Consider the following 9,529-nt stretch of genomic DNA (forward strand, 5'->3'; position numbering starts at 1 on the left):
TGATTGCTAACTGATCCAGGAGAACCCAGCCCATGTGGATAGCACCATCCCTAAGCAGGTGGGCCTGAGCTGGAAAAGGAAAATGGCTGAGCAAGCCTGGGAGCAATCCACTAAGCAGCATCCCTCTGTGGTCTTTGCTTCAGCTCCTGCCTCTGGCTTTTCTTGATGGATTAGAACCTGTGAGTGTAAATACACCCTTGCTCCCCGAGTTTCTATTGGTCAAGGTTTTTATCACAGCCCCACAGAGCAAACTGGGACATGTGGTAAATAAAACAATGGCCTTACAGTCCCATAAAAACAAACTCATGTCATTTTCATGAAAACAATGGAATGGGGGGGGTTATTATGGTAATAAAATAAGCCAAACGCAGAAGGGAGCGCTACTGATGGTGTGTGTGTGTATCTGTGTGTGTGTGTCTCTGTATGAACACCGTGGGACACCCCTGGAGGTCAGAGGACACCTTTCAGAAGTCAGTTTGTCCCTCCCATCTTGTCTCTGTTGCTATACTGCATGTGCGTTCACCAGGCCAGCGGCCCTGGGAAGCTGGCTTTTTACTCGGGTCTGGGAACTGAACTCAGCTCCATATCCAGGGATCTGGAGCCCCTAGATCACTTTTGAAGGACACAAGGGTAGGAGGGGCACATTTGGGAGGTGCGAGAGACCATGGGAAGGAACTGAGAGGGCAATAGGAGCAGGTACGAGAAGGGCTCACTGTGTGGATGCTTAGAATATCATAATAAAATCCATTTTGTACAATTAATACACAATAACTTTAAGTGGAGAAGAAAAGAACCTGAAGATGTTTTGGTACTCTGGAGTTTGAGGAAACCCAAGTTTTCGTTTCTTTGGGTGGCAGCCCAAGGATTCAATTATGGGGTCATTTGCACGATTCATTTTCTAAGAAGTCACAGGCTTCTTGGTGCTGTTTACCCCCCACCCCAGGGCATTAGGCCCAGTGCAGCTTCTGCACCTCTTTAACATTTGGGGTCACCTCTGGTTTTACTGTGGTCTTTCCAGTAGGTGTCTGGGGATGACTCACTGTGGTTTGTAGCTGTGTTTTCTTTATTTGTTTCTTTCTATCTTTTCCTTTGTTAAAAATTTGTTTGCTTGCTTGCTTGTTTGTTTGTTTGTTTGTTTTTTGAGACAGGGTTTCTCTGTGTACCCTGGCTGTCCTGGAACCAGGCTGGCCTCGAACTCCCAGAGATCAGCCTGCCTGCACCTCCCGAGTGCTGGTATTAAAGGTGTGCGCTACCATAGACCGGCCTCAATGCTGAGAATTTTTAATGTGTGATCAGCACTTGTCCTTTTGAGGAATGTATCATTTACAAACGTTTCCCAAAGTCTGTACCGTGACTCTCACTCTCCTAAGGGAAACCACCTGTGAAGTTTTTTAATTATTCACTTTTATTTCATACACATTGGTGCGTTGCCTGCATGCGTGTCTGTGTGAGGGAACTGGAGTCACAGACAGTTGCATGTGTGTACTGGGACTCGGACCTGGGTCCTCTGAAAGAGGAGCCAGTGCTCTTGACCACTAACCCATCTCTCCAGCCCCACTACTTGTAAATCTAGTTTCAGTTGGCCAGATTACCCTTGTAACAGCAGGCTTCGGGTGTCAAGTCTAAGACCTCTGCCCATCCTTAAATTGTGGTGATATTTTCTTATGTGTTACTTCTTTTTTTTTCTTTTTAACCTTTAAATTATATTTATTCATGTGGGGTGTGTGTGTGTCTGCGCGTGTGTGCGTGCGTGTGCACGCGCGCGCGCTCGTATGCGCCAGAGGTCAGCTCACAAGAATTGTTTTTTTTTTCCCTCCATTTGTCCACCAGGGATGGAATTCAGTTCCTGTGGCTTGGCAGCAATCACCTTTACCAGCCGCACCATCTTGCCAGCCCACTGTTAGGTGTTTTCTAAAAGTTTGAAGCTCTATGTTTGAAACCTCTATGTTGAATTACTTTCAGTTAAGATATAGGTAGATGTTTGTTCTCTTTTCTAAATTAAACTTTTTTCGGGTGGGCACGATTGTCGTGGTATGTGTGGATGGCAGAAAGTCACATCCAGGAACTAGTTCTCTCTTTCTTCAGCTCTGGCCCCCGGGCTTCCTGGCAAGCGCATTTACCTGCAGAGCCATTGTGCTGGCCCTAGATATTTGACTTGTGTGTGGATACTGACTTGTTTCAGCTCCATCTGTTACGAAGCTTATACTTCTACACTAGGGAGCAATTTCTACGCACTTGTTGGCACACCTTGTGGGTCTTTTTCCGTCTTCTCCATCCCACGGATCTCCATGTTCCCTCTACAGGTACCACGCCATCAACAACTACGGTTTCTATAGTAACCCTGGGGATCTGACCGCATTCTTCTTCTACAGCTGGCTTCACTGAGCCTGCCTTTTAGAATATGTTTGTCTGTATGGAGAAAGCCTCTCTGGGGATTGAGTATGAATTATCTTAAACCCAGAGACTATGAACTGGAAGAGCAGGCTCAGTGGTAGCCAGAAAAATAAAATAAACCTAGAGATGAAACCAGGGTGACTTGACATCGACATCTTTACTGTATTAATACCTTTGCTGTGTCTATGAATATAGTATATATCTCAATTCACTTAGGCCTTTTTATTTGTATTTCTTAGGTTTATTTTTTTTATTTATGTGTATGTGTGTTAGTGCAGATGCCCACTTAGGCTGAAAGAAGACATGGCATCCCTCGGTGTGAGTGACAGGAAGCTGTGAGCTGTCTGGCGTTGGTGCTGGGAACTGCACTCGGGTTCTCTGGAAGGACTGTCAGTCTGTGTCTCTAACCACTGTGCCATCGCTGTGTCCCCTTAGTTAACTCTTTTCTTTCTTCCTCAACATAACTCCGGTGTGGATGTCCTGCACTTTGTTAATTGGCTGCTTTGGTTCTTCTTTGTCTTGTTTCACCGCAGCAGCTAGAACTCCTAGCATCCTGTCAAATAAACACAGGAGGCAGAAACTACTGCCTATGCTTTTCTTTTCCTTCCTTTTCTTTTTTCAGATAGGGTCTCACTATATAGCTCGGGCTGGCCTTGAATTTACGACGTAAACCAGGCTGTCTGCAAACTCACAGAGATTTGTCTGCCTCTACCTCCCAGGTGCTAGGATTAAAGATGTCCACCACCATGTCTGGTTTACTTGTCTTATTCTTAATGCTAAGAAGAAAGTATTCCATGCATTATCCTAAACCAACTGTGTGGTAGGTTAAATGAGAAATGCCCTCCAATAGGCTCAGGGGTTTGGGCACTTGGTCTTCACTTGTTGACACTATTTAGGGAGGTCTACGGGGTATAGCCTTGCAGGAAGAAGGATGCCCCTGGGGGTGGACTTTAGGAGAATATAACCGTTCATCAGTTCCAGCTCATTCTCTCTGCTTTGAGTTTGTGTTTGCAGATAGGAGCTCTCAGCTTTTTGCTCTAACCACCATGCCTGCTGCTTCCTGCCATGCCTCCCTCCATGATGGACCCCTATGCCTCTGGAACTGTGAGGCACAAAAGAACTCTTTCTTCTCTAAGTTGCCTTTGGTCAGGCCTTTATCAAAGCAATAGAAAAGTAACTAATACACTTGGTAGGAGCTTAAGCATTCATAGCTGCTCAGTACTGTGTGAGAGCTATTCCCTTTCAGCCCCAGTTTGCTGAGGGCTGTGTGGTTGTTTGTTTTGTATTGTACTGTGAATGCATGCTGAATTTTGACAAAGCCTATTTCTGACGTGCTGAGATAATATGGCCTTCCCTCTTAGTGCCTAAATTCCAGCTTCAGTTTGATTGAGTTGTTTGATTTTTCTGCAATTAAGCCACTTCTCATGAATTTCCAGAAAAAAAATTCACCTAATCATTAGGTATTATCTTTAATATAAACAATACGCTTGCATATTATATGTATGCATATATTTTAAAGCTCATATACATATGTATTTTTACTACTTACATATATTTGCATTTTTATCCTATTAGAAACCTTTGCATCTCTGTGTGAGAGAGACACTGTTTTATAATTTAATGTTCTTGGCGTAGATTTGTCTTTCTTCTTAAGGCAATGCAGGCTTCATAGCATAACTTTGAAAGTTCACCTTCATCCTTCATTTTCGGGAGCTTTTGTGGAACTTTCCCCCCTCAAATGTGTGATGGAACTTACCAGAAGCCACCTGGACTATGGGTTACCTTGGTGATAATTTTTAAGGATTTCTTTATTTTTTAATTGTATGCATGCATGTGTGTCTGTGTTGGGGAGTGTGCTTGTGACCGCAGGTACCCGAGGTGGTCAGAGGCACCGGATCTCCTTGGAGCTAGATTTAAAGTGGTTGTGAATAGCCCAGTGTAGGGGTTAGGACTAGGACTCGGGTCTTTTGTAGGAGCAATATGTGCCATCTCTTCAGCCCATGATAAGGCTTGAAAATACAGTTCAGTTTCAATATATGTAACAGTCACTGGGATGCCCACATAGCACGTAACGCCTCTGACTAAGCGTTTGCACATGGTGTCTTTTAAGTTATTCACCTGTAGCCTGGACCTCCTCTAGTTCTGCTCAGGATAATAAATCTCCTGTCCATTTTTCTCCATGACCAGAGGTTTTTCAGTGTTATTCTCATTGCCACGCATTCATCCCTTGCTCCAAGTCCCTCTCTGCTCCTAAACATCAGCTTTAATTACATTCCTGGTTCCAAATGCTTTTCACACTTGTCTGATAGAGGCATTCGAAGCCTAGCATTGGTCTTTTAAGGTTAGCTATACATCCTGACCTTAAGTCATTTTAATTTTTATTCAGTTCAATATTTGATCCTTCTCTCTTGTAATTTCTTTTTTAACCCACAGACCATTCAAGTGCTTTTTAGTTTTCTATATTGGGGGCATTTCCACATGTCACCCCTACTACCGTCTAGGTGGCGTGTGTATAGAACTTCGGCTGTCTGACCATGTTGCTTGCGCCTTCTGAGTCTCCTCTTTCTTGGTTTCCTGTTACTGAGGGAAGGATGTTGAAACTCCAGTAATTCTGAACATGGCTGTTTCACTTCCTAATACCAACAGAGTTTGTTTCTTGGGTTTTGAAGCTCTATTATTTGTGCTTAAATATTTGAGGTGGCTTGGTCCTCACAAGGACCTGTTGCTTTTGTTATGTGTCGTCTGAGGTTTTCTGTCCTGCCTGGTTCCTGCAGTCATTCAGACCCAAAGAAATCACACAGAGGTCTACATTAGTTATAAATTGATTGGCCTAGTATCTCAGACTTCTTATTAACTCTTATAACTTATATTAGCCCATTATCCTTGTCTATGTTAGCCATGTGGCTCGGTACCTTATTCAGCAAGGCAGTCACATCTTGCTTCCTCTGAGGCTGGGTCACCACTGCAGACTAGGACTTCTTTCTTCCCAGAATTCTCCTGTCTGGTTGTCCTGCCTATACTTCCTGCCTGGCTACTGGCCAATCAGTGTTTTATTAAAATACAATTGATAGGGTACAAACCACTGTCCCACAGAAGTTATGCTAAGGTTAGCCTTCTAGCCCTGCAAGGCACCTCTAATTGCCAGTTCCTAGCCATAAATCTGGATCCCTGTGATCCCTGCTGTCCCTTTCCACATCCTCTCCTCATGTCTAACCCTCGAAGTTCATCACTTTTGGACTGGAGAGAGGGTCACTGTTGAAGAGCTTGCCACACATGCTCAAGGACCTGCATCAGAGTCCCTAGAATCCAGGTAAAACTGGGTGGGGCAGTGCATGCCTGTAATATTGTTATGACAAGCCAATGGGAACCCCAAAAAACCAACAGAGAGACCAACTCACCAAAATGCAAAAGCAAGGTTTATTGTGGGCGCATTACAAGCTGGCAGGGACCTTGTCAACACAGCAGTAAGAAGAGGTACCCAGCCCTTCTAGAGGGCACTATTTAAAGGCAAAACCCAGGAAAGTTACAATAGCAGGGTGCATGCTGCCAGGTGATTCTACTATAATGGTTTGAACGTTAGGAATTTCCTTTGGATGGTCTGTTCCTGGATGGTGCCTGGGTAGTCTCAGTTTGTGGTCTTTCTTGCAACCAGGTATTGCCTTAGGGAAAACTACTGAGACCCAGGCCTCTATTGAGCTTGTCATGGCTGGGTCCTGCTTGCCCATGGGTTTAAGAAGATAGTATTGGGACCTAAGAACCATTAGCTAACAGATTTTTCAAGGGCAGTGGCCAGCCTACCGGGCCCTGTAGCTCTGGTCTTTTCAGTACAACCACATTGTAATGATAATCCTGGAAGTCCTCTTCGGTTCTTTGGTTCTTCAAGAAGAAACAAAGTGTCTTTTTATTGTAGGACCATTTTAGCTAATAAATTAATTGACAACTCTGGGCCTAGTTTTCTGGTATATCAATGGGCACCATAGGTAGTCATTTTGTCCCCCATGCCAAGGAGTCCCCCCTTGTCTCAGCATTTCAACCTAGTCTGGGCAGGGAGCATGGAACGGCGTGTTCCTTTGTGCAAGTACCTCAACTGACACTGGAGCATTTGCATCAGGGCCCAAGGGTAGCCAAAGGTAAGGAGGGAACTCAGGCAATGGGGCACTCATCAGAAGCATCTGGCTCACAGGCTCTGTTGAAGAGACAGGGAGCATTCACATCAGCTGGACTGGTCCACATCTGCTTTGAGGAAGTCCAGGGCTATAGTCAGCAACTGATTAGATGTGTCTGCCAGCCAAGTGGAAACCTATTGAGATAAGTTTAAACTAGGAACAGAAGTTAAAATTTATGTACTTAAAGAAAAATAATACATTTGAAACTTTTGGGCCCATACTAAAACCCATATTGTAGAAAAAGAGCAGATATCAGGTATCTGTAAACAGAAGAACAGACTCCTACCTTTGAGTCCTAGAAGAAACTACAGATTCTGGTTAGAAGCATGTACATTTTTCTGCTGTCCACAGAACCATGTATGGATTGGACAGAGATGCCTCTGGCCTAATGAGAAACATCTTCAAGTTCACACTAAAATGGCAACCAGAATAAATCTAAAATCTTGAGCTTGTGACCCAAACAGTAAGTAGTCAATGTTCTATCAGCTTACCAGAACTATACCATAGAAGGGGAAAGAAATCAGAAACATTTTCCATATCTTAACCTATTTACATTGTAAATCACTTTTTAGACCCTCAAAGCTTATGAACTTTTATATCCTCAGAGCTTAAAACATTTTTTTAAGAGACTTAGTAGCTTTAGAATGATCTGACAAGCTGGCTGTAGCTTTGTGGAAGGATCTGGATACCTTTTGCTGCTAAACTGACAACATTATAGCTGGCCTAGCCATCAATACTATCAGAGATCCCAGAAGGATAAATAAATTATACCTGAGTACAGACCAAGCAGCTTCCGAATCTATTAAAAATGACAGGGACCAGAGTCCATATACAGTTAATCATATGGTCTCCATAGCATTGGAGGCAGAAGTATCCAGAACAGCAGTCTTATAGTCTTACCCAGGTCTATAAGGTGATTTTTTTTCCTGTGGAAGAGGGATATAGAAAAGACTGCCCTTATTTTGTCTAGGCAAAAGTGGTGCAATCAATTTTCCTATGTCCTGCTATCTGTCCACAGTGTGGACCGGGTCCTGGCAGCAAGTGTTGCACTGGGGCATCTCACCCAGTGGCCAGCATGATCATAATCCAGGTGGAGACATCATGGTGTCCCATAATCTTCTGTGGAGCCATTGGGTCACTGCTAGGATCTCCGAGTCTCTGTCTAATATAATAAGCTTTTTAATCATTATCTCAAATGCCATATTCTGCAGATCTCTGAAGTATGAGGGCTGCCTAGGTATGTCTGATTAGACAAACTTTGTTTCTCATTACTTATTCTAAGTTTGACTTTGAAATAATATACAGGGAACTAAATAAGGCTTATTCCTATAATTAATTATATCTATACTTTAAGGATGATTGACTACCTTGAATTTCTTTACAGTCTATTATAAGTTAGCAGCTTTCATAAGATTAAACCTTTACATTCTGTCAGGGTTAGCCTTAAAAAAATAATGATTTTGAATTGAAGCTAATAAAGAGTCATTTTGAGGGTAAAAATAGAATGAGTTTGTATCCAGCTGTTAATGCTGTCTCCTGGGAAGGCAAGGAAAAGGTCCCAGGGTGAAATGGGACCAGGAGGGAGCCTAGGAGCTAGCATTACTCTTGACAAGTACTAAGGCACCACAGCCTTCCATTAGGAAAGAGCCACAGTTCCCTTTTGCCAGAGATAAGGAGGATAGAATCCTTTTTAGGGAGTAAGAACTTTCTCCAAGCAACCTGAGGGAATGGGAGCTTTACCCAATGCCTGACCTTGGGAAAAGGACTTTGTAGGTTTATCTCTGTTAAGTATGAGCCTTAGAAAACAACAATTTTTCAATTGAAGTTCCTCTTAGTATGAATACAAAAATTTATGACTCAGTTTATCCAAATAGCTTAAACCCAACAAAGACAAGGAGGCTAAACATACGCTTTTAAGCCTGAATAGACCTTGAACAAGAACTACATCTTGAAACCATTAGTTAACATTTTAAATGCTATGACTTTTTAATATAGTTTTCCATGTTATAGTGATCTCCCCTTTAAAAAATTTTCCCATTGTTACTTTACAATTGCAGTTTTGCCTATGCTGTGAATCTCATTTCAAGCATCCGACATGCAGGTGGTCCTAGGCTACTCCTGCACAACCCTCAAAGGATTGAGACCCATAGGCTTGGATGCTGTTCCAAGCCCTCTGTCTAACTGCCTAGTTCTTTGTCTTCTGCATTACAAGAAATGAACATCCAGTTTCTGGTTAGCATTTTGTGCTTGTGGATCTGACCCTAATTTTCAGCCTTTTATTAAAACCAAACATTAATAATACGAAAATATTTTATAAGCACAAATGTCCCATAGTTTTAACTGGTCTTTAAAAAATCAGAATCTCTTAAATGTCTTCCTGCAATATCAAAAATAAAGTGCCTCTTTTGCTCCATCTTCAATGGCACTTACACAGCCTGTCTTTTAGATTTTAGTTTGCTCTATTTCACTGTAGCTGGTACTTTGGGTGACAAACACCTGGCCCTGGCATTTCTAAAACTGTTAGGTCCATTCTTGCAACTGCACATTCTTTAGGACTCTAGTCCTGCCATACATTTGTAAACCTCAGCTGTTTGTTATGTTCCCTTTACGTCTTTATAACCATTATCACCTGGGTGAGTCTTAAATTAACAAAGTCCTAGCTAGCAGAGGCAAGGTGCATTTTTGAGCATAAAAACATTGAGGTGCAGCTTTCATACTTTAAGTTATATATATAACACCTTGTTTTTAGAATGGGAGATGAACCATAATGCAAAAATCTATCCCAGTCCAAACTACCTTAGAGATCTGGGGTTGCCTCCTATTTAGGCCCACTCCACATGGTCCCCTTTAATCAAGATGGCGGTGAAATCATGCCCTAGGGAGGCAGAAGCAGGCAGATCTCTGTGCGTGGAGGCCAGCCTGACTTACAGAGCGAGTTCCAGAACAGCCAGGGCTATATAGAGAAACCG

Source organism: Microtus ochrogaster, linkage group LG8 (genome assembly GCF_000317375.1).
Source record: "Microtus ochrogaster isolate Prairie Vole_2 linkage group LG8, MicOch1.0, whole genome shotgun sequence".
Classification (NCBI taxonomy): domain Eukaryota; kingdom Metazoa; phylum Chordata; class Mammalia; order Rodentia; family Cricetidae; genus Microtus; species Microtus ochrogaster.